The sequence below is a fragment of the Globicephala melas genome, chromosome Y (genome assembly GCF_963455315.2).
Source record: "Globicephala melas chromosome Y, mGloMel1.2, whole genome shotgun sequence".
In the NCBI taxonomy this organism is placed as follows: domain Eukaryota; kingdom Metazoa; phylum Chordata; class Mammalia; order Artiodactyla; family Delphinidae; genus Globicephala; species Globicephala melas.
In genome coordinates this window covers 3,305,659-3,331,843 of record NC_083336.1, presented here as the reverse complement: position 1 = coordinate 3,331,843, position 26,185 = coordinate 3,305,659, and the positions used below count along the sequence as shown (strand labels likewise).

The 26,185-nt window shown below is 44.6% G+C and overlaps 1 long non-coding RNA gene across 1 annotated transcript; it reads right to left on the bottom strand.

Moving 5' to 3' along the window:
* Positions 1 to 11,254: 11,254 nt before the first annotated feature.
* On the bottom strand, positions 11,255 to 20,297 carry LOC132594636 (uncharacterized). The gene is made up of 3 exons (XR_009560821.1): positions 19,579 to 20,297; positions 13,908 to 14,074; positions 11,255 to 11,448 (listed from the first exon to the last, which is right to left on the bottom strand). It is a non-coding gene; the product is annotated as an uncharacterized lncRNA (long non-coding RNA).
* Positions 20,298 to 26,185: the final 5,888 nt, after the last annotated feature.

The following is a 26,185-nucleotide window of genomic DNA, read 5'->3' as shown; positions in this document are numbered from 1 at the left end:
TTCCTCCAACCGCATATTAGAAACTTTTCTTCATAATCGACGCAAAATGGCCACTGTTCTCACAATAGCCATGGCAGGTGAAGGAGATGCATAAGAAAAGTAAAAGATGACGGTGATAATCAAAACAGAAAAAAGTGATGGGACAGCGGGGTAAGGCTTTGCACAAAGGGGACTCACAGACCTTTGTGGAAACGGGGTGGTGGGGGGAACCTGAGGCAAGCCCAAATTTAAGGGGGCGGTACAGGAGGCCTGAGGGTGGGGTTGATGGCCATGGAATGACAGTTCAGAGACGTGCACCTTTGAATCTCAGTGACTTTGACTCTCATGCTGCTTCACTCGCCTAAAGCTTCCCTAGTCAGAACCAGTCCTGCACTGCAGTTTTCCAGACGTGCTGTCGCACCCTGACGCCCTCACGGCCTGGTGTCACTGTATGCCTCTGAGCCTCAACTCCTCCATGAGTGAAATAAACGACCCAGGTTACTCGTTTCAGCGCCCAGCCCCTGGGCTCCTTACCCACCTGTCCTCCTCTCGGTGACCTGTCCCGGTGGGGCCTTTCTCCCTCGGGTAGTAGCGCAGGGGATTGGGCCACAGGTCCTCGCCGATGATCTGGTAGGGGAAAGGGGCCCGGTCGGGACAGGCCAGGCAGGGCGGCCCACACCCCTCCCCCCGACCAGCGGAACAACATCGCCATTGCTGAGGAGGCCCAGAGGCACTCCACCTCAGCAATCCTGCTAGATCCTACACAGCTGTGGTCAGAGAACCAGTTGAAGAAATTAAGGCTGCTGTTGTTGTGCCTGCGGCTATACACCTCCTTTTCAAAACGACGGTGCCACTGAATTGGAGCGAGATGAGATGCCCTATATCCTGTGGGAAAAGGAGCGTGGGACAAGGGCCTAAATCACGTTTCAAGTTCACCTCACCCCATCTGCCCTCCCCCACGATCCAGGGAGCTGTCTCTTACCAGCGGCCTCAATGAGATACTCCTTAACAACCACCTCATTGTGGAAATAGGGGTTCTTCCGGAAAAACAACATGATCTTGCGGTAATCACTGGGATATGTGAGTTCCTCCACCTGCCGGGACAAAGTGGAGGCGGAGGGTGAAATCTCTCTCCAGCAGACCTGCTCTTTCCTGCTTTCCGGGATAAATCATTTCCCCTCTCCTCTCCAGCCTGACCTTCAAGTTGGTCATGTAGCTAAGCATGTCTTTATCTTGGGTGCTAATCATGGCCGACATCCGGGGGTGGTTCACAAACTGCTTTACGTCAAGGAGCCTCTAGATGCCGGAGGTGAAAGGGCTGGGAGAACAGAGCAAGCCTGGACAGCGGCCTGGGAGTGTCTGATCTCAAGGCCCCACTAGCATCTAGTCCTATTCCTTCAATACAGACTGCATGAAGGAACAATGAGCCCCTCGGGGTGTGCATATCTGTGCACTAAAACAGGGAGCCTCCGATTCTGAGAGAGAGGCCCTGATCTCCATCTGGACAGAACAAGCTTACTTCCGCACAGCAAACACTCCTGGCTCTAACTAGGATGCGCTTTCATAACTCCCCACTCTCACCTCCGTTTTCCCTGATGGTTATTCCAAGAAGAACCTGTGCACAAGACAACTCTTTTGTCTCAAGAGGCCCTGGTACTAATGACGATACCTTTTTGGACCTCTGCAACTAAAGCCCTAGTCTTACTTCCTGCTATGCAGAAAATCAGCATGCCCCCACAATTTCAGGATCACATTTCCCTGAGTGTGCCCACAATGCACAATCCAACGGATACATTTTGGTACCCAAACGGCCCGCTATGTTAGGTACCCCTTGCACTAGCCCGGCCACAACGTGGTCTCTCAAATACAAAATTAAGGATACAACTTTGACCCAGAAGCCAGGGATGCTCTGGATGATGGTGCTTCTGTGTTCCAGATAAGGCTTCCGCCTCCGAAGTGTTGTGAGCTTGAGACGAAAGTATTGTCGGCTGCACTCCCGATTCACAGGCTCCAGCTGTAACTGCAAGACCTCCAGCGCCTCCAGCGCCTCCAGCGAGGCGCTCTTAGGCGACGGCCCTGGCTCTTCCTGCCCCTGCTCCTGGGGCTTCTCCTCCTGCTCTTCCGCCACCACCTGCTGCTGCTGCTTCTCCGCCACCACCTCCACCTCTTCCATCATGTCCTCCACAGGCTGCCAAAACACATCCATGATCCGCGCCACCTCTCCCTCCAACAGGGCCGCGCATTGCCGCACCACCTCCCCGCTAAAGATGGCGGCCTCCTCGCCCCACCCATCAGCTAGGGCCAGCACGCTACCCACCTCCCGCACCACACCTGGGGACCCCCTCCCACACCTAGGACGACCCCGGGTCCCGCCTCACTGCCCATGCGGACCTGGCTCGGAGCTGGGGCAGCGGCGAAGGTGCGGCAGTTGGAAGCTCAGCACGTGGGCCGAGCACCACACAGGCTCAGCGACTAGAATCACGCTTCGCTGCGGACTGAATCGTTCCCAGGAGCCTCTGCGGTGAGGAGCGCTGAAACGCATGCACAGGAGCTTTGGACACCAGGCATGCGTGTCCAGGTGGCAGGAAGCAGCTCCAAGCCGCGCCCAGGCCGCTCGGCCCCATCACAACCAATCAGGGTGAGGACAGTGGGCGTCACCCTCGGCTGCCTCGCCCCTCGCCCTGTGGAAACAGGTCGGTCTCCGGGATTGCCGGGTCCCCCAAAACACCACTTCCGTCCCCCGGACTTAGCAGCCCAGGTTCCACAAGGAGCTGGCCTCCAGGGAGGCCTCCGGCCTTGCGTCTGGGGTGCCCGGGTGCCCTGTGATACCTATGTGGCCTGTGCCAGTTGGAGCCAGGAGTTCCCGCTCCAAAATCAGGAAATCAGAATCCGGTTTGCCTCGGGACCTTTAAGCACTGGGAACTCTCAGAAAATGTACAAGGAAATGCATGGTGGCCGAAGTTGCTGGATACTTTTCTTCCAGGGGACAGAGAGCCCGAAGCTCTGTGGCATGAGAGGGGAGTGTCCGGCAAACCCAGCTCTTTGCTCGACTTGAATTCCTTTGCTCAAGAGCAGAAAAGCCACGCAGTGAAGAGCTCCGTCTGAGTGTCTGTCTCCCCTCTGTCTTTGTGTGTGTGTGTGTGTGTGTGTGGTGTGTGCGTGCGCGTTCTTGTTTCTGTATGTATCTGCTCCCTCCCTCTGTGGCCCACTCTCCTGGGATCCCCTCTGGGTGCTTAAACTCTCAAATATTTCTACCTTGCCTGGCACCAAAAGACCTCTCCTCGTGTGTGATTGGCACCCACGGGTTCTCGGACTTCGTGTGACCACACGTTTGCATAGTGCCTTTCAAACGCTTGAGTGGCAGGCAGAAATTGCCTTTCTGCTAGCCAACATAAGGTGACAAGCGTCCCTCCGGGAACGGACATTGACACATGGCACAAGACGAAGTTGACTTGGCCATCCTGTCTTTTGAGAGACCGAGAGAGGGACGACACACTTTGGTGGCACTGGGGAACGCCAGAAACTTTATTTGGACACGTGCGCACACACTGAGGTGCTGAGGACTGCACCCAGTCGAGGGCCACCACGCACGCATGCATGCCTTCACCACTGCCAACCCGAGGATGTGAATTTTGCCGACCCTAAGGATGCCCTGTGAAAGTGGTTCTGCTGTCGTCCACCTTCCAAATGAGATCACATCCCAGCCCAGCCCTTCGCCCCAGTCTTGTGGGACAGGGGAGCAGGGGTAGAATCCAGCTAAGCCATCACGGCCATACTCCTGAGCCACAAGGGTTGTCAGAACATTAGAGTGATGTCTTAAACCAGCAAAATCAGTGTGAGGCAGTCGGTTATGCCTCGGTGTGGGTCGGTGTGCCAAACCTTACGGAAAAAAGGCCAGGTGTTTCTCAAGGGCCTACACAGGGGTGGGGGAAAGGTTGCTCGTGCACTGGAGAAGGAGATAAAGGTGGCTGTAGCTGAGATGGGAGTGGGGCTGGAGGGGTGGGGGGTGGGTCTTTCCTCTTTGGGCCTGGGCATCGGGCCCTTTATGATTTTCATGTACTTTGCATCCTCCCTGTCCTTCCACAGGTGCTTTCTTCCTCCCTCTAGTCTCAGCCCCTGGTCGAGGGTGCTGGCGTGTGATGCCCCTTACACTTTGCTCCACGGGTGGGATCTCTGGGCTGGATTCCCTGGCCTGGGGGCTTCAACTGGCCCACAGTTTACGTACGTTCTCTGAGCTCTTTAAGCTTTTCCACGTCCCCGCGTCCATCCCAACGTCCACGCATGCATGACAGTAGTCGTGCCTATTCCTGAGCACGCACGTGCACACACGTGCCCCCCCCACTCCCCCCACACACACACCACACACGGGCAGGTACCTGAGCAGAACTCTACACGTACGTGTTTCCAGGAGAAAGGATTTTGGTCAGCGCCCCCTTGTTTACTGTCCCAGTTGTTTTCTGTCCCCGCCTCCCCTCTGTGGATCTAGCCCATGTGCACATTTAGCTCCACGGGTTGTTCTTGGAACGATTGCCCTGCCTACGGGACGGTGTGGTTGAAAGTGGGCGCAGTGGGAGCTGAGTCACGTGCACCTGTGTGCTGTTTCCTCCCGGTTGCCTTCGACAGGTTGACCGTGGGGAGCACGGAGGCTCGACTCCATTCCCCGTGCCCCTGTCTGTGGCACCATACAGGAAGACAAGGTGCTAGGGGCCCAGCCGACTTGGGACACGCTTTCCTCTTCCTGGAGCTCTCAGGTTGGTTCGCGTGTCCCCGGGCCGTCTGCTTAGAGAGGTGCTCCAGGGCTCCCTTTGCTCTGTAGGTGTTTGCCCTCAGCTGGTTTCTCTTTCCCCCTCAGGCAGCTGTGGGAGGCCACTGGGAACCAGTTCATGACTACGTGTGTGCTACAATGTCCTGAAGGTGGATGCAGCACTTGGGTGAAGAAATTAGGCTCTGAAGGAGAGGCTGAAAAGAGGAGGTGGGCTCCCTTCCCGTCTGCCCTGCTGTTTACTGCTAAACACGCACAGAGCCCCCACCCTGATGGCCACCCTGGGAATCTTGCCTGCCCCGGGGGCCAGCGTCAACCCGTCCCTGGTGCAGAAAGCAACACCCTCTTCATTTGCCGGGAGGCCCTCTGCCCAGTCGGGGTCTCACTGACTTCGTCAAGGACAAGGCTACCTTTCCGTTCCTCTCGGTAGCTCTGTGTTGGCCGAGCCTACCGCTCGGCTGTAGGTCCGCTGACCCCCTGGTAACGGGTTGGCCAGGTGACACCGAAGAGCCTGACCTAGAAGCCAGGGGCCCTGTCAGTGTCACCTGGGGCAGACCTCCTTCAGGTTCTGTGTGATACACAGAGAGAATGTGCCCCCAGCGGCACTGGGCAGAGACGTGCCAGGAGAGAAGGGAATAGGGACCGGAGGATGTGATCGCTTTAGACAGGCAGCGAGGCGGGATATCTGACAGAGGGGCTCCCGGCCGCAGTCAGAGAAAGAGACACGAGCTCACGCGCTGAAAGTGTAGAGCCCCCAACACGGTCTCTGCAAATGCATCCAGGGCCCATTCTGTGATTGTATTCACCATAGACTTTGGCCAGGGATGCGATGCTAGAGATTCAGCCTGGGTCCACAGTGTGGGTGCATTGGCTACAGCCTGTGTCAGTGGGTTTACTGCTGAATATTCAGCCTGGGCCCATGGTATGACTCTGGAAGCTACAGCTTGTATGCAAAATTTACTGATGGGGATTCAGCCTGAATCCACAATGTGACTGTCCTAGCCTGAGGCTGTATTGGTGGATTTAGAGCTAGGGATTCCGTTTCTGTCAAAATACTTACTGGTAGTGATTCAGACTGTGTCCAGGTATTTACCACTGGAAATGGAGCCTGAGTCCACATATTTACTAATGGAGATTTAGTCTGTGTCTACTTTGTGACTGTGTCAGCTGCAGGTTGTGTCCAGGGATTTACTGCTGGAGATTCAGGCTGGGTCCACTGTGTGACTGCAATAGGTACAGCCTTTGTCCAGGGAATTCCTGCTGAAGATTCAGACTGAGTCACAGTTCAAATGTACCTGCCTCAGGCAGTATCCCAAGTTTTGCTTCTGAAGAATCATACTTGGTTCCTGGTGTGACTATATCAGATACAGTCTCTATCCAGGGTTTACATTCCACGATCAATGGTGTGCATGTTTCAGAACCAGCCTCTGTCCAGGCATTTTCTTCTGCAGATTCAACCTGGATCCATGGTGTGACTGTATCAGCCTCAGGCCTTGACCAAGGATTTACTTCTGGAGTGAGAGCCTGAGTAAATAGTGTGACTTTGTCAGATATAGGTTGTGCAAAGGGATATCCTGAGTCCATGGTGTTACTACATCAGCCAGAGGATGTGTCCAGGTCTCTACTGCAGGAAATTAAGCCTGGGTAAATTATATGATTGTATCAGATACATTCTCTGTCCACTGATTTTCTGTTGGAAGTTCAGTTTGGATCCACTGTATAACACTATCAGATGCAGGCACTGCCCAGGGACTTACTGCTAGAGAATCAGCCTGGGTCCATAGCATGTCTACATCAGTTGCAGATTGTGTCCATGGATTTACTGCTAGAGATTCAGCCTGGGTCCACCATGTGAATGTGTCAGTTATAGTTTTTGTCCATGGATTTATTTCTGAAAGTTCACCCTGAGTGCACTGTGTGACTATATCAGTTATAGGCTGAGTCCAGAGGTTTACTGCTAGATATTCAGCCTGAGTCCATGGTGTGACTGTATTAGACACAAGATGTGTCAAGGACTCTACTCCTGGAAATTCAGTCTTTACCTGTGGTGTGATGGTATCAGTTATTTCTGTCCAGTGATTTACTGCTGCAGTTTCACCCTGGGTCAACAATGTGACTGTTTCAGTTTCAGATTGTGCCCAGGGATTTACTTTTGGAGATTCAGCCTGGGTCCAGAGCATTAATGTACCAGCTTCATTTTTTGCTCCAGGGTTGATTATAGCAATAACTGACTGAATCCAGGGTCTCATCGTGTCAGCTTCAGACTGAGTCCACAATCTATCTTTATCACCTTCAGACTCATCCCAGGGCCTGACCGTAAAAGCATCATATTGTATCCAAGTTTCCACCTTATCGGGTTGGTTCCAGGGCTTGACTATTTTCCTTTGTGGACTGTATCCAGTGGTGGGATGTTTTGATTACTGGCTCTGTCCACAGTGTGACTGTCTCCATTTGAGTCTGGAACCAGTGTTTGACATTTTCAGCTTCAAACTGAGTCCAGGATCTGGCTAGATCACCTTCAGATTGGGCCCAGGAGTGGGCTGTTTCAAATTCTGTCTCGATCCAAGGTTTGCACATATCCATCCATTTGAGTATTCAACCAAGGTCTGACTCTATCAGATTCAGGCTCAGACCAAGAAATGATTGTCGGAGATTCAGGTTGGCTCCAGGTTCTGATTTTATCAGTTTGTGCTTGCAACCAGAGTCTGACAGCATCAGCTTCACGCCTAGTCCATGCTATGACTGTATTAACTTTAGACTGTGTCATGAGTCTGAACGTAGATGATTCAGGCTTTGTCCATTGATGGATACTACCAGCTTCAGACTGAATCCATGGTCTAACCACGTCAACTTCAGGCTGTTCCAAGAGTGGAGTGTTTTAAAGTCTGCCTGGGTCCTCTCTCCCATTTGATCAGGTTTTGTCCAGAACCAAGATCTGGCTGTACCAGCTTCAGGATGGCTCCAGGGTCTGATTGTTTCAGTTTCAGTGTGGGTCCAATATTTGATTGCATCTGCTTCTGGCTGAATCCAATGTCTATCTTTACCTTCTTCAGTCTGAGTTCTGGGTCTGGCAATTTGGAATTTAGTCTGAATCCAGGGTCTGCTTCCTTTAGTCTGTAACCATGGTTTGGTTGTATCGACTTTTAATTGAGTCAAAGGTCTTGCTGATTGCGTTCCTGACTGGGTCCAAGTTTGGACAATGTCGGCTTCAGGCTGAGGCCACGGTCTGATTGTACCAACTTTAGAGTGGATTAAAGGATCACTTACCTGAGTAACTGTATGAACCAAAAGCCATGTTGTATCTTTAGTCTGCATCTGGGGTTTGACTGTACAGTGTCATGTTTATTCAATGGACTCCTTCTACCCACTTGACTTAAGGATCTGATCGTCCTTGTCTTATACTGGGCCAAAGATGTAATTGTATTGACTGCAGATGGAGCTCAAGTAAAGTTCCTGTTAAGAGTTGATGCAGTCCAAAATTGAGTTGACTTAGATTCAGGGAGAAGCCTGTATGCTTCTGTCTTTTCTATAGGTCCTTGGGATCTAACTATATTTAAGACAGGCTGAAACCAGGGTTCCAAGGTATCGGTTACCATAGGATATTGGGATCTCTCTTCATATAGTATGGAATGAGCCCAGAATCCAACTTTATGAACAATTAAAGGGACCCATGGTTGCAAGTTATAAGTTACTGGTTTAACAACAGCATCAACTCTATCAGCTACATGATGTATTTGGGTTCTAACACTCTCCTCACTAGATTGAATTTGCATAACTATTCCTGTTTTATCAGGCACAAAATGGGTCCAAGGTCCAACACCAGGTGTAATTTCTAGCCAGGGTCTAGCTAGAAGTTGACCATGGAAAGGAGCCTTACTAGACTGAACTTGAGACTGAACAGTATTAATCTCAGAATGAACTTTTGATCCAGCTATGTCACTTGAAAACAGAACATGTGATCCACCAGCATTACCTAACGGTGGAGTATGAAGCCCAGTTATACCACCTAAAGGTTTAACCCAGGATCTTAGTGAATCTGTCATAGTTTGATACTTATATTTCATTGCGTCTCTGTGAGGAAGGTTCCAGGGTGTAGGTATATCAGGTGTTGGAGTGTTCTGAGGTCCAGACAGAACAGAAGGATCAGAAATATCAGCCACTGGGGTACTCCAGGGCATAGCTGTATGAGAAGGATCCCATGATGTGGCAAGAGGAGAGGTCCAAGATTGTACCATTGGGAATGTGCTAGCGGAGGAGAGCTGACTGCTTTGAAGGCGTAACTGTGTGCTGCCAGGAAATGAGTCTCCATTATTTGACCCAAAAAATAGTGGAGGAGGATTTCAGCGCTGTCTGTTCGGTGGGAAAGTACCTAATCTTCTCCTCCATGACTGTTCAGAGAATCCATGGGAGGTCAAAATGGTAGAGGCCCTGTTCAGGCTAAGCCTGTTTGTATACCACGTCCTACCCCAGGAGAAAAACTGCAGGGTAGAGAAAAAATAGGATCCAGTGGCTTCTGGGGTGCCTTGATTAGCCATCTCATCCAAGATAGGCAGGGGGCTGTCTTGGTCACAAGAACTGGGTCATAACAGGCCACCGAGGACTCACTGACCAGGCCTACCAGTTCCCAGTGGTTGCCAAAGTGACAGAGAACAGGACTACTCTGCTGTATCTGAATAAGGCAACAAAGATAACCCATATATATATGAGATAGATAGGCATATATTAAATACATAAGAAACATATCCACATTACATATAGGTATATAATATAAGTGAATTATAAGATACATATTTATACATTATGTATATGCTTAACATTGTTTATAAGGGCATTAAAATATATAAGGTTTATCTTTTTTTCTACCACATATAAATTCCAAATGACATGACAAACATGTGCCTACTTCAAGGAGGTCCATTAAACCACTTAGGTACAAATAACCATAACGCTGATTAAAAGAGGAAAATAGTAGGGGGAATTTAGAGAACATTATAAAAAGTAAACTACATATTCAGCAACTTTATTTGGATGTCACTTATTATCCCCTTAGCTGGGTATTTCTAGGCAGACTACCTCTACTGCTTTTAGTCTGGTTCAAGCCATCATTCCTGCTTCCTTCTCACCCATCCTTATCCCAGCATTTGTTCTCATCCAAGCAGGCAGAATGACACTCAGAGTAAAGGCCAAGGGCTTTATGTTGTTACCCCCTGATCTCCACGCTTAACATTTTTCCTTTGTTCATTTTGCTACAATGCAAGCATCGTAACCTCCTGTTCTTTCCATAGTTTCAAAGATTATTTTTAGTAAGGTCTCTACTTCTCAATGAAAATATTCCAGCTTTATTTTATTTTCTTTTTCTTTTTTTAAAAACATCTTTATTGGAGTATAATTGCTTTATAGTGGTGTGTTAGTGGTGTGTTCTGCTGTTTAACAAAGTGAATCAGCTATACATATACATATAACCCCATATCCCCTTATGTATCCCTCCCACCCTCCCTATCCGACCCCTCTAGGTGGTCACTAAGTACCATCCAGCTTTCTTTTTGATCTGAAGAATAAATGTCTCTATGCATCCTCTTTTACATAGTGATGATATATGTTTACATATATCTATATGATTATGTAACCCTCATAGTGGAAAAAACTTCCTTTTTTTTAAATTAAATTTAATTTATTTTTTATAGAGCAGGTTCTTATTAGTTATCTATTTTACATTAAACTTTTTTTATGTATCGTTTAACGTGACATCTACCCTCTTAAATTTTTAAGTGTATCGTATAAGATTTGTCAATCTGTATACAGTATGTTGTACAGCATATATGCAGAATTTATTCATCTTGCATAAATGAAAGTCTACATATATTTCATAGAATTTTACACACATTTTTATATGTCCCCCAAAGGTAACTTCCCTTATACAGTAAGTACACAGCAGTCTCCTGGATGACTCCAGATGCAAAAATTGTTACTTTCAGTCGGGTGGATATGTTGATGGTGGCAGAATGAGAGGTCCACCAGCTTAACTGACAACTTCTTGATACTGTTCCCAGAGTTACCGTGGTCTGAAGGAACAGATATAGGAAGGATTGTGAGATATGGGTTATTATGTCTCTTACGTATTTTATACCATAGCTTCCTAAGATTTTTACAGTATATCTTTCAATTTTTTTAATTACATAAAATTCCTGAAATACCCTCACTTCTTTGCTTCCGTCTCATCTCATATACACTTATGTTATACACTCTTGGAATTTGTAGCTGTTCCCAAATCCTTGCTAAACAGAATAATAGAACACAGAATAATTGTAACCATTGATAGTTACTTTACTTCCTTAAGGACTCAGTTGTTTCTCCCTGTAAAGTGGAGTAATATGGATTTAATTATTAATAGTTTTTAAACTTTCCATTTTATTTTCTGCTTCATTTGCTTTTTTATATTAATTTCTAAACTACATTTATGATACAACAGACCATAACTTTTGTGGCTTACTCTGATATTGGTATACCCTGCAGTGTCTGTATGAGCAGTTACAACAGCTCTTCCAGAAGATGTTGTAAGTGTGAGAAAGCAGTATTTCTTCCCTCCTGATAGGGTATCGCAGGATGACCACCGCTGTGTCTCCTTTGACTTGATCTTTTCAGGCCTATAGCCATGTAAGATACCTTCTTGGTCCGTGACTCCTGAAATGTCAGAGTTTAAATGTTTCCTAAGGGAAAAGAAAAATAAAGAACATAATAAAATTAGAGTGAGAAAAACATCCATTTAAGCCAAAATGTCTGCCAGTATAAGGTCTTTTACTTACTTAGCAATATAATCCAACAAATTTCTGCTTTATATCCCTGTATACTGAAGTTCTACATTACACACTGAATACAATTTGAGTTTTAGAACTTCAAGCTTCCTTTTTAATATATTTTCCAAAGAAGATAAAAGTCCTTTCAATGCATCAAAATCCAAAGCCAATATAGTTAATTGTAATGAAGCAAATATAAAAAATAAACACAACTGTGATTCCCTTATGGCTCTAGGTATACCTAAAGTTTAGTCAGACAGCTGGCTATGGAGAGGCTCCACCACCGACTCATGAATAATAATGCCTTGGCGGGTTTCAGCCATGGATACTAGCCAGGGGGTGTCACTGGATGCTGACGGTGGGGCAGTCATTGGGGTCGATGAGCTTAACCACTGCTTTTGAGAATTAGGTACTAAAAGGGTCAGATAGGGAGGGGAAGAGGTAAACATAACATGACAAACAACATCTTGTTGAATGACTAATGAGATTTGTCATCCTACATTTTTTACTTGATGAAGAGGGAAAAGAGGAGAATACAGAGAAGAGTGAGAAGGGATAAAGGTTGCAAAAATGGAAGATTAAGTGAAAGAGAAGAATGAATAAGAAATAGGAAATGAGATTAAAAAAATAATGAGAAAAACAGAAGATATTTTAAGAGGTTAGAGAAAAACAAAAGTATCTTCCCCAGTACTAAGACAAAAAAGAGGAGAAAAATCCCAGGTATCTATCACTCACTACCACATCAGTGAAAAAACAGTCCCCAAAACTGGTAGAAGCAAAGTGGAGCTTTCATGTTGGCTCACGTGTATGTGAATGCAAGAGAGGATTCTAGTAGAATAGCTCTCAAGGTTGAGACTGAGATTACAGAGTACAGAATGTCTGACATCACAATAACTACTAGTGAGATAGCTACCTTCCTTCTATCACAAGTAATCAACTAGAAATGTTATACGTAAGAAATTTAATGAAGTTAAATATTTTTAAATTAAAATTTTTATCTATCTCAATATTAACTTTCATTTTTGGAATGGGCCAAGCAATATCCCAGTTCCACACCATGAAAAAATTATGATCTATTTGGGCATTACCACGTGGCTTTCTTTACCTACTACACACTACTTATTAAGTAAAGGAATTAGGTAGGCCTATATGACCTGACATAGAAGTTAATGAAATACTGATTGATTATAGTTTAAAATAATTTACAGATATGAATACACAAATGATACCATATTTTACTTATACACTTATTCACATGCCCATACCTACTTACTCATCACTCTCAACTCAGGAACACTTATCGTATAAATTTGTAGAAAATTATCTCAAGACCTAAATTCACTTTGCTATGATGGCAGTCTGGGGCAAAGAGAAACTATTCAATCATTGTTTGCCAAAGTCCTCACATAGAATGTGCTATATACGGAACACATAAACATGAGGAAAGAAGCTTTTACCCTAATTGAGTTTTCAATTTAGGGGAAGAGTATGTTATTTAAGGTGAATTTCTGCTGGCCAATCCAGTATAAAATCAATTATATAAGAATAAATTTATATTTCATATCATATGAGTCATGAGGTAGCAGCTAAGTCAGCTTTATGATTTGATCAGAAATCTGAGTTCATTCTATCTACTTGGAAATTTTGTACTTGACATTCATCCTCGAGATGACTGAAAGATGCTTTCTCTATTCCAAAGAAGAAATGAAATAGGGCAAAATCTCATACCTTCCAGCTGAGTCAGACATTTAAGTCTCAATAAGTAGCCTTTTCTGACACTTCCAGTGCTCCCCATTGTATTTCTCCCTTTATTTCGTACTCTGTGCAAAGAACTACTCTTATCAATTCAGCTTTACAATAACACTCAGAAACATTTTAAAGTAATAAATTTGTAAAAATGACCACTCACAACCAAGAGGAGCACAAAGCTATAATAATGAACTATGGAAAAACTATGGGTATTAAACTTACGCTTGAATTAAAATCTGAAGGATGAGTAAAAATCAAGCAAACAAAATTTGAGAAGGGAGTTACTACTCTTTAAATAACTTGTTTAGAGGAAAGAAAGCATGTGGTATCCAAGGTATTTAAAGAGAGCCAGTTAAAAGAAAGTAAAAAAAAACAAGAGAGGGGGAAGCATCATAAGGGCAGAGAAGGAGATGCTTACTCAATATAACCCTGTGAGAAATTCTCAGCGCCCCCTCTTCCCCCAGCAGTGGTCATGAAGTTTTATACTGGGTTTTTAATTATTTTTAAAGGTAACAGAAAAATATTCAAGGACTGAGGTGATATCAAGATGGCAAACTAGGAAGCTCCAGGATCCCATCCCGCATTCCAACACCAACTCAACAGTAATATATTAATTCAAATACCTTTGTGGGAGCTCTGGAAACCAGTCAGGACCTGAAGCAAGCAAGCAAGTGCACAATCAGAAAAATCCACACTCAGGATCTTAAGAAATTCCATAGAGCTCTTGTCCCAACTCCTCCCAGTCTCAAAACTCTGCAATTGGAAGGAAACAACCGATCCCCGGTTCCTCCTACAGGATGGAAGAAAAAAAAAAAAAAAGAACCAAATGTTCGCCATTTTATGGACTGATGGTGGCCAAAGGGTTGGTTTCTGTCCTTACTGACTGAAAGATCAGAAAGGTTTGGAAGCATGGTTTGGACATAGGTTGGAGGCCACTGAACAATGGCAGGTGCCACAGCATGTGAAAACTGCCGGAATAGTAAAGACCTGCAAATGGCTGAGTACGAGAGATTACGGGAACAGGAATATAATGGAACACCTCAGGCCCTAGGAGAAACAAGACTGGGCCTCTTAGAAAATAAGACATGTAAAAGTAGATGTATATAGGACACAATTGACAAAAAACTACACGTGGAAGCCTACAGAGGCACATACCCAGAAAAGGCCTGAGAAGACCCAAATCTTCTCTCCATAATAGTTAGTAAATGTCTTCTCCTGCACCAACCCAGACTGCAATGTTTATTACAAATGCCAGATTTTCAAAACAGAGATAAAAAACCAAGACAAAATACAAACAAACAAACAAAAACAATACAACAGGAAAGCATGGCCTATTCAAAGGAACAAAATAAATCCCCCAAAAACCAACCATTCAGATATTACATCTTTGGACTTACTTGGCAAACAGTTTATATTTTCTGTATTATTGAGGTTGTTTGGCATATAACAATAAATAAAGTTAAAGTGTACAATGTGTTCATTTAATACACATATGCTAGAGATGATTCCCAACAAAGAGTTAGCTAACTCCTCCATCATGTCACATAGTTAACCGTTTCTTTCTGTGGTAAGAACAGTTATGACCTACTCTCTTAGCAAGCTTCAAATGCACAATACAGTATTAATTACAGTAACCATGCTGTATCTTGATCCTGCCACAGCTAATTCATGTTATAACTGGAAGTCTGTACCCTTTGACCAACATTTGCCCATTTTCCCAACTCCCTAAGCCCCTGGTGACTACAACCCTATCTGTTTCTATGAGTTCCGTTTTTCTAGTTTCCCTGTATAAGCAGTTACGGTATTTTGCTTTCTCTGCCTGACTTAATTAGGATAATACCCTTGTGGTTCATCCTTGTTGCCTTGCCAAATGGCAGAATTTCTTTCTCCCTCATGACTGAATAATACTACACTGTATAGATAGATAGATAGATAGACAACATGATGAATGGGTAAAGATGCAGCGTTTTCTTCATCCATTCATCCCATGAATGGGCATAGATTGTTTCCACCTCTCTCTCTCTCTCTTTTTTTTTTTTTGGTTGCATCGTGCAGCATGCAAGATACTAGTTCCCCAATCAGGGACTGAATGCTCTTGAAGCGCGGAGTCCTAATCACTGGACCTCCAGGGAATTCCCTGTTTCCGTATCTTGACTATTGTTTCTATATCTTGACTGTTGGAGATATTGCTTTGTATTTTCTTTCCATATATCCATAGAAGCTCAGTTGCTGGATCATATGGTAGCTCTATTTCTAATTTTTTGAGGAACCTTCATACTGTTGTCCATAGTGGTTACACCAACTTACATTCCCACCAACAGTGTAGGAGGTCTCCCTTCCTCCACACCCTCTCCATTACTTGCTATCTCTTGTCTTTTTGATGATATTATAGCCATCCTAACAAGTATGCAATAATCGCCCATTGTAGTTCTGTTTTGCATTTTGATGATGATTACCAGTGTTGAACATCTTTACATGCTTTTGTTGGCCATCTTATGTCTTCTTGGGAAAAATTCCTATTTAGTTCCTCTGCCCAGTTTTTAATCACATTGTTTATTTACTTGTTTTTGGCATTGAGTTATATGAGTTCTTCACATACCTTGTATGTTAACCCCTTATTAGATGTATGACTTACAGATATCTTCTCTCATTCCATACATGGCCGTTTCATTTGTTGTTTCTTTTGCTGTGCAGAAGCTTTTTAGTTTAATGTGATCCAATTTGTTAAGTTCTGCTTTTGTTGACTGTGCTTTTGGTGTCATATACAAAACAATTATTGCCAATACCAATATCAAGGAGGTCTTTCCCCTATATTTCCATCTAAGAGTTTTATCGTCCCAGTTCTTATAGACTTACTTAAATCTGTAATTCATTTCAAGTTAATTTCTGTGAATAGTGTCAGATAGGAGTAAAATTTCATTTTTCTCCTTGTGGTTATCAGTTTTCCCAACACCATTTATTGAAAAGACCATTCTTTCCCCATTCAGCATTTTGGTTCCCCTGTCAAATATTAGTTGGGAGATTTATTTCTGAGTTCTTGATTCTGTTCCACTGATCTAGGTGTCTGCTTTTATGCCAGTATTATACTCTTTTGATTACTCTAGCTCTGTGACACTTTGGAATCAGGAAGTGTGATGCCTCCAGAAGATGCCTCTTCTTTCTCAGGATTGCTTTGGCTGCTCAGGGTTTCTGTTCTTCTGTAAAAATTTTAGAATGGCTTTTTCTATTTCTATAATAAAAGACATCAGAGGAACCTCCCTGGCGGTCCAGTGGTTAAGACTCCATACTTCCACTGCAGGGGGCACAGGTTCAATCCCTGGTCGGGGAAATAAGTTCCCGCACACCGCATGGCGTGGCAAAAAAAAATTTTAAAGCCATTGGAAATTTGATAGGGATTTCATTCAGTCTATAAATGGCTTTGGATAGTATGGGAAATTCAATTAATTATTCTGATCTAAGAATATGGGATATTTTTCCATGTTTTTCCTAACTTCATCAAAGCCTTTTTGTTTTAATGTACAGATCTTTCACCTCTTGCATGCAATTTATTTCTAAGTGTTTTATTATTTTGATGCTTTTTGTAATTGGACTATGTTATTTTTTTCAGATGTTTTGTTGTTAGTGTACCAATATGCAATTATATGTAAATTTTGTACCTTGCAACTTTAATGACCTTGTTGATTAGTTTTAGCAATTGGTGGTGGACTCCACAGGGTTTTCTACATATAATATCAAATCACCTGCAAACAAAGATAATTTTGCTTCTTCCTTTTAAATTGGATGCCTTTAATTTCTTTTTCTTGCCCACCTGTCCTAGCTAGGACTTGATGTACAATGTGGAATAGGAGTGGTGAGATTTTACCCTTTCTGCTTAGAGTATGATGTTATCTCTGCGTTTGTATATGGTCTTTATTGTGTTGAAGTATATACTTTCTGTACGCGGTTTATTAGGTATGTTTATCATGAAAAGACATTATATTTTGTCAAGTGCCTCCTCTCCATCTATTGAGATGATTACATTACTTTTATCTTTCATTAATAATGCGGTGTGTCATACTTCCTGATTTGTATGTTTTGAAGCATCCTTGCATCCCAGGGATAATTTCCACCTGATCGTGGTGAATGATCCTTTTAATGAGCTATTGAATTCCATTTGTTAATATTTTGAGAAATTTTGTGTCTATCTCCATCAGGTATATGGGTCTATAGTATTCTTTTGTTTGTAGTGTCCTTATCTGGCTTTGGGTATCAGAGTAGTAGCCTCATGAGATGAGTTTAGGAGTACTTCTTGTTCTTCAATTTCTGGAATGAGTTTGAAAAGGACTGGCATTAATTCTTTAAATATCTAGTAGAATTTATCAGTGAAACCATGTGGCCGTGGGCTTTTTTGCGTTAGGAGGCTTTTGATTACTGATTCAATCTCCTTGCCTGTTATTCGTCTGTTCAGATATTCTATTTCTTCATTATTCAGCCTTGGTAGGTTGTATGTTCTCAGAATTTATCAATTTGTTGTCATAAAATTGTTCACATTAGTCTCTTAGGATCTTTGTATTTCTGTGGTATCAATTGTGATGTTTTCTCTTTTCCGATTTTATTTATTTGAGTCTTTTCTGTTTTATTCTTAGTTAGCCCAGCTAAAGGCCTCTCAATTTTGTTTATCGTTTTGAAAATCTAGCTGTTAGGTTCTTTGATCTTTTCTTTTTATTTCTGGTCTCTACTTCATTTATTTCTACTCTTTGTTATATCCTTCCTTTTTAAGAAATTTTGGTCTTAATTTGTACTTATTTCCTTGAGGTGTTTGTTTATTTCAGATCTTTCTTTTTTCATAATGTTGGCATTTATTGCAATAAACTTGCCTCTTAGAACCGCTTTTTCAGTACCCCATTGGTTTTGATATATGTTTCCATTTTCATTTGTTTCAAGATATTTAAATTTCTTCTATGACTCACTGTTTGTTCAGAAACGTGTCGCTTCATTTCCACATGTTTGTGAATTTTCGAACTTTTCTTCTGTTATTCATTTCTAGTTTCATACCATTATGGTCAGAAGAGATTCTGGGTATGATATTAATCTTCTTACATTTGTTAAAACTTGTTTTGTGGCCCATCACATGGTCTGTCCTGGAGGATGTTCTGTGTGTGCTGGAGAAGAATGTGTATTCTGCTGTTGTTGGATGGAATGTTCTGAAAAATGTCTGTTAGGTCCATTTGTTTGAGGTATAGCTCAAATCCAAGGTTTTGCTGTTGAATTTCTGCCTGGATGATCTATTACTGTTGAAAATGAGGTACTGGAGTCCCCTACTATCACTGTAATATGTGTTTTTCTCCCTTCAGATCTGTTAGTACTTACTTGATATATTCAGGTGGTCTAAGGCAGGGGTCCCCAACCCCTGGGCCACGGACCAGTACTGTTAGGAACTGGGCTGCGCAGCAGGAGGCGAGCGGCAGGGGAGGGAATTAAGCTTCGTCTGCCGCTCCCCGTTGTTCCCCATCGCTCGCATTACAGCCCGAACCATCCCCTCCCACCCGCCCCCACCCCCACCCCCCGCAATTTTTCCCAGTCCGTGGAAGAATTGTCTTCCATGAAACCAGTCCCTGCTGCCAAAAAGGTTGGGGACCGCCGGGCTAAATTATGATCATCTTTGTTTCATTAATGTTTTGGCTACAGTTGATGTTGTTTGATATAACTATAGCTACCCTGTTTTCATTTGGTTTCCATTGAATGTCTTTTTGTATACTTTTACTTTGAGCCTATGTGTGTCCTTACAGGTAAAGTGAGTCTCCTGTAGGCAGCATGTAGTTGGTTGTTTTATTATCCAACCAGCCACTCTATGTCTTTTCGCTGGATGATCCAATCCATTTACACTTAGATTAATTACTGATAGGTAAAGACTTACCAATGCTGTCCTATTATTTTCTGGCTGTTTTGTACTTTCACTGTTCCTTTCTTCCTCTCTTGCTGCTTTCCTTTGTAAATTGATGATTTTCTGTATTAGTGTGCTCTGATTCCATTCTTTATCTTTTGTGTATCTACTGTAGATGTTTGCTTTATGGTTATCATAAGGTTTATATAAAAATATATGTTTTACAGATAATTACATAATTTTATATATAATTATACACATATATATTTTATTATTTATACTATATATATTTATGTTATGACACGTAGGGGAACTTCAAACCCACTTCAAGGTACACTGGCCCAGTTCTGCAGACATCGGACCCAGCTAGGAGAAACCAAATCTATTTCAAGTGACCCATAATCAAGTGGCTCTAAATCCACAAGACGTACCTCAGATCCAGATCCACTTCAGAGCAAAGAAGACTAACTTCAGGAATCCAGACTCAGTTTAGGCATTCCTCAGCAACAGACCTGGAAATGAGAAACATACTGCAAGTTCACCGGGTAAAAGATATGGGGCTCGCAACCTACTTAAAGGAATCAAGCCATCCTCAGGATACCAAAACTCGGTTTGGAGGACATAGATTCAACTCAAGGAAACCAGAGGTTTCTCAAGTATCCTAACACACCTCTAGAGACCCCAGATTACATCAAGGGACCAAGATTCAATTCACACACTCCCAGATATCAATCTATGAGGTCCCCAGACCCACCCTAGGAGCACTAAGACATATATGGCTAAACACAGACTCACCTCAAACAGACCCAAATTCAACCCAGGCTCTGTCCACAGGACCCAGACTCTGATTACAAAAGCTGACATCAATTCATGGGCACCAAACTTAGTACATGCATCCCCAGAAAATACTCCAGAGGACCCCAGACACACCTCAGGGACCCCAAACTGATATTGGCCAGTCCTAATCCATCTCAATGACACAGACTTCCACAGACAACATATTGAAAGCCTAGAAACACCTCAGTTGATCCAAAGTCAACTCAGAACATTCAGGCTCACCTTTGGAAATCCCAGGCCCAAGCTCGAGAGGCAGATTCAGTTTGAATAGTCCCCAAATCCACCTCAGAATTGCCAGAACCACCTCAGCAGACTGCAGATCAATTTCAAAGGAACTTGGCTCAGCTCTGGAGACCCAGACACACTTCAGACAAACCAAATGCATCAGGGGGTATCACAGAATAATCTCAGGTGACCCATATTCATTGCCATACATACACCTCAGGGATCCTAAACCTAATTCATAGGAATGAGTTGGGTTAAGCTCAGGCATCTCCAGACAACAGCCATGTCCTCAGATACTCAAAAGAACACTCAGATCCACTTACAGGTCCAAGACGTGTTTCAGAGTATGTTTGTTTCATACAAACATACCACTCAGGCAGGCCTACACACAGTCCTGGGAACCCACAACAGGTAGCCTAGAATCACCTCAGATACGCAAACCTCTTTAAGCGCAATAATATCCACTTCATGAATTCAGACTCACCTCAAGCACCCCAGGCAACATACTTGGGAACTCAAAATACACCATAGGGGTCTAAGCCCCAACTCAGGGTAAAATACAGGGGGCCCACAACCTACCTAATGGGACTGAACCATCCTCAAGGAACCTCACTCAGGTCAGGGGAAACAGACTCGACTCAGGGACCACAGAATCACGTCAAGCACCCAAACTCTCCTCTGGGGTTCCCATATTCAACTCACACATGCCCAGACATCCACTCAAGAGGCCCAGACCCACCCCAGCGATCCAATACCTACATAATGGCATCCAGATCCTCTAGCATGACCCCAAATATCCACCAACATTACCCTGAAGTACATAGACTCAGGTCCCATAGGACCCAGACTAAAATCAGGAGGTCACCTCATGGACACCAGACACAGTATATATAGACACATCCCCAAGTAACATTCCAAGAGACCCCAAACATACCATAGGTACCCCAGACACTATCAGAAAACTCTAACCAACTTCACACTTATGGTGGGCTTCTGCAGACAACATAATTGTCCTCAAAACCCCACAAGTGGCATAAAATAGGCTCAAGACATGCAGATGCACCTCTGCACACCTAGACCCAATACTCAGTTCAAACGGAGCAGACTCATTTGAATACTGCAGACCCACCGTGGAGATGCCAGATCCACCTCAGTGAAACCAGATCAACTTCAGAGTACCCCGGCTCAGTTCTAGAGACACTAGGCCCACATTAGAGAAATAAAATGCACCCGGCAGGTACACAGGTACACATTTGTCAGGGGACAAGGATTCAGTTTTAGGCCCCAGGCCTAGCACTGTATAGAACCAGTATTGTATAGGACCAATACTCAGCTCAGGTACTTCATAAATCTCCAGGGGATTCAGATACAAGCAGACCCAGATCTACTAAAAGACACAAAACAGTTCAAGATCTGTCAGGTGTGCCCACACAACAGTTGAGACAGCCCGTGACTCTAGGTAATTCAGATCTCTAGAGACAACTCAGACTCTCAGGAGACACCTGACCCCCCTACACCTGCAACCATCACAGTGGACTTAGCTTTCCCCGGGCATCCCTGGGTATCCAGAGGGGCAATAACCCAAACGTCAGGAGACTCAAACATCTTCAGGGACGTTTGGGAACTCAGGGAACCCAGATTCAGCTCAGAGGACCAAAGACAATGTCAAACTCAAACTGCAACTCCAGTCTAAGAGGAAGGACATACCACCCACCACAGGGAACCCACACCCACCTAAGGATATACAGACTCAGTTCAGGAGACCTAAATTCAGATGACGGGACATTAAGTTCAGAGAAATCTGAAAAATATGAGGTTCAAGGCAGAAATGAGGATGTGTCAGATCCAAATAAAGGGTCCTAAAAAGCAATACAAGGATTTCAGACCAACCCAAGGGGATAAAGTCTCAATTCAGGTACGTGAAAACAACACTCCAATAACGCCACACTCAGTACAGGGGTGCTCAGGTTTGCCTCAAGGGACCACAGATCCACCTAAGGTAATCCGGATGCTACCCCAAACCATAACGGTATCCAAATCCATCTCAGAGGAGGGCACACCAACCAGGAAGAAAGACAGATTCCCACCAGAAAGTCCAGATTCATTTCCCAAGTTCCACACAGGAAAACTCAGACCAAATTCAGGTACACAAACTCAGATACAGCATTCACTGACATCACTTGGGGTGTATAAATATACCAGAAAAGGGCCCAAACATACTTCAGTAAGGCTGAAACATGCCTCCGGGGACCCAGACATACATCATGGACCATACAACCAAGAGGAGAGTGCTGATAATTGTCATTACACCCAGACTCGGCTAAGGTACCCAAGACAACATTACCAGGGTTTTACACTCTCGTAGAAAGAACCAGGCCAGCCACAGTGGAACCACTCCCATATCAGGACACCCAACTCTGTTCAGTCATCCCCAGCTAAAACCCAAGGAGCCATGGACACTATAGGAAACTCAGACCTTCTCAGGAACTCAGACTCAGCTAAGAGATTTCAGACAACATGCCAGGTGGATACAGATCAAACTCAGAGTTTCAGACCAAACTGAAAGGACCAATACCACTAAAGGGATCCCATGCACAATTAATGGGACACAGACCCAGTACAGGGGATGTCAACTCTTCAGAGGCATCCCCAAACAACACCCCAATACCCACACTCAAAACATATGTCAGACCCACCTTAAGAGACTTTAGACTCACAATGGACCTAAATTTATCTTAGATTAGACTTAGCTGAGAGGGGGAAGAATCACCAGGGGACCCCAGACAACGTATCAGGTAGTCCCAGACTATACTGAGTCCAGACTCAAATGAAGGAGCCAAAACCACAAACAGTGGATGCCAGATCAACCTATGGATATATTGACTCAACTCAGGCATCTGCAAAGAATACACCAATGGCTCCACACTCAACATAGGATCCTCAGACCCACGTGTGGGATCCAGTCTCACTCTGGAGTCCTAGATTCAGTTGAGGGGACTCAGATTCCACCTTCGGAGATCTCCAACCCAAACCAGAGGGGTGCAGAGTCACCTCAAAAGAGCACAGTCCCATATCATAGAACACAATCATTTCCAAAGACCCAGGTACACTTCAGAAAATACAGGCCAAATTCAGCGTATGCAGAGTCATATCACCATAGAGTCCACTTTCACATCTAAGTGTCCCAAAGCTATATCATTAAGGCACAGAAATCCTCAAAAAAACACGAGAGAGACTCAGATACTCACAAAATCCCCAGACCCACACCAGGGGGGTGCATACTCAGTTCAGGGATCACATACCCTCCTCAGGGGACTACAGACAGCTTCAGATACCCCAGGTAAGCTCAAGAGATCTCAAGCCACAATCAGAGAACACAAATGCACCTGTAGTTACTGCAGATGCAAGTCAGGTGACCCAGAATCAGTTTGGGGGCCAGTGATCTATGTTAACAGATCCCACACCCACCTTATGAGACCCCAATTCAGTTAAGGCATGCCCAGGCCACATCACAGGGGTCTTAGACCCTTATATGAAGACCCAGTCCCACCACAGTATACCCATACCCATAACAGGGAACAAAAACCTATTGGGCCCATTAAAAACTGCAGGTAAACCAGATATTCTCAGGATACCCACACTTAGATCGAGGACCTCAAATTTCATGGTAGGTGGCTCCCAGCTCAAATTATGGATCTTCTATCCACATAAAGATGCATGAAAAACTAACACAGAAGATGAGAAATCCACATAAGACATTTAGACTCAGCACAGGGACCCAATCAGCTCAGCTCACTTATCTCCAAACAATACCTGAACGTGTTCACACTCAACACAAGGAAACCTAGATCCACCCTAGGTGACACAGACCCTCCTCAGAGGTCCAGACTCAGCTCAGGAGATCTACACATTCCTGAGGGTAAGCAGACTCAGTTCAAGGAACAAGGGACAATACCATAGAAGACTAAGCTCAGGAGATGCAAGACCTACTACAGTAAACCTCACACCACTTAGGGCACTCAACTCTGTTCAGGCATCTCCAGATAAAGCCCACCCACTGCAGGGACTCAGTACTCCTCAAGAGATGCAGACTTTGTTCAGGGTGCAACAGACAATATGCCAGGTAGCCTCAAAACCAAGTCAGGGAGTCTCAGACCTAAATGAAGGAGCTAAGGACCCCACCACATGGGATCCCAGATGCATCCAAAGTGATACATACTAAGTGCAGGGGACTCAGCCTAACTCACGCAGTCCCAAATGACACCCCACCAAGTCAACCTTCAACAGAAAGGAACTCAGACCACCCAAAGGGTCCCCAGATGCAGGTGAGGGAACCCTAGGCATGTCTCACATGTCCCATACTCATTTCTGGAGGCCCTGAGAAACAGCAGGTGACTCCAGAGAAACTCACTGAGTTCAGGACACAAAGGAAGGGCCAAGTCCTCCCACAGAAAATCACAAATTGAGGGGACTAAGACTCACTTCAGGCAACCACCACCAATACCCTGAAAAATCCACACTAGGAGTAAGGGGTCTTAGACCTACCTCAGAGAGTCTAGAATCAGCACAGGGGTCCAATACTCAGCTAAGGATATTCCAGATGCAACACAGGGGCATCCACAACAAACTCAAAAAAACACAGAAACACATTAGAGGATCCAGATTCACTTCTGGAGGCACAGACCCCCCCCCCCACCCATAGGAGAAACCAGACACCTTTCAAGTGAGGAAATAACAGGTAAGCCATACACAAATAACACAGAGGTGCAAATATTCCCCTCAGAGGACCCCAGATCCACCTCAGTGAATCTAAGACACAACTCAGGGAGAGCCAGGTACCCCTGGGAACTCCGGTTCCAACTCAGGAATCTCTGACATACCTAAGGACACCCAGAGTCAGTTCAGGTATCAATATACAAGATATATAGGACACAGAACAAACCACAGAGGGCTCAGACCCATGACGAGATCCACCCAGACTTCATGCAGGTGAGAAACACCCAACTCTAGCGACACCTAATAGACTACCAGGAACTGTGACTTATCTCCATGAGACCCAGACTCACCTCAGAGAACATAAACAAATCTCTGGGTGCCCCAGACCCAACTCAGATGACCCAGACTCAGTTTCTGGGCCTGAATGCTACCTTAGAGGGTCCATACTCAGCTCAAGTATTCCTAACCAATACCCTACTGGTCTCAGAACCTCACAAGAATGCCACTCAGGCATTTCCTACACTTGAAACATACTTCAGGGAACCTAGACACTCCTAAAGACCTCCAGTCTAAGCTAACCAGACTGAGACCTTGGAGAGCCGACCCTACAACCACTTGAGCATCTCAAATTTGTTCAGCCATCCGCACCAGGACCCACCTCAGAGGGTCCAGCGATCCTCAGAGAGGACACTGTTTCAACTCACAGAATTCTAGACATCATGCCGAATGGACCCAGACGAATTCTATGCAGCCCCAAACCCAGATGTAGAAGCTCAAGGCCCACAATCGATCCCAGTCCCACCTAAGGAGACACACAGACTCAGCACAGAACCCAGACTCAGGTCAGGCACCCCCAAACAATATACCAGTGGGCCCATATTCAACACAGGAAAACTCAGGCACTCCTCAAAAGATTCGTTTTCAGTTCAAGGGATCACAGTGAACAATACAGGTAATCCCAGGCCAAATTCAGTGAGTCACAGCCCTAAAGAAGGGGCCAATTCCCCTCACAGCAGAACCACCTGATGGACTAGGACTCGACTCATATCTGAATAAGCCACACCTTAACAGGTCCACGTTTAGCATATGGGATACCAGAACCAATGCGGGAGACCACAGACCAGACCCTCCAAGCCCTGCTCAGGAGAGACAGACTCAACAGACCCCGCGTACCACAAAAAAAAAGAAAAAAGTAAAAGGGAATTTGGGGGAATAATGTGAATTTCCATATAATCAGTAGGGAGAGTTCAGAGATTTTTT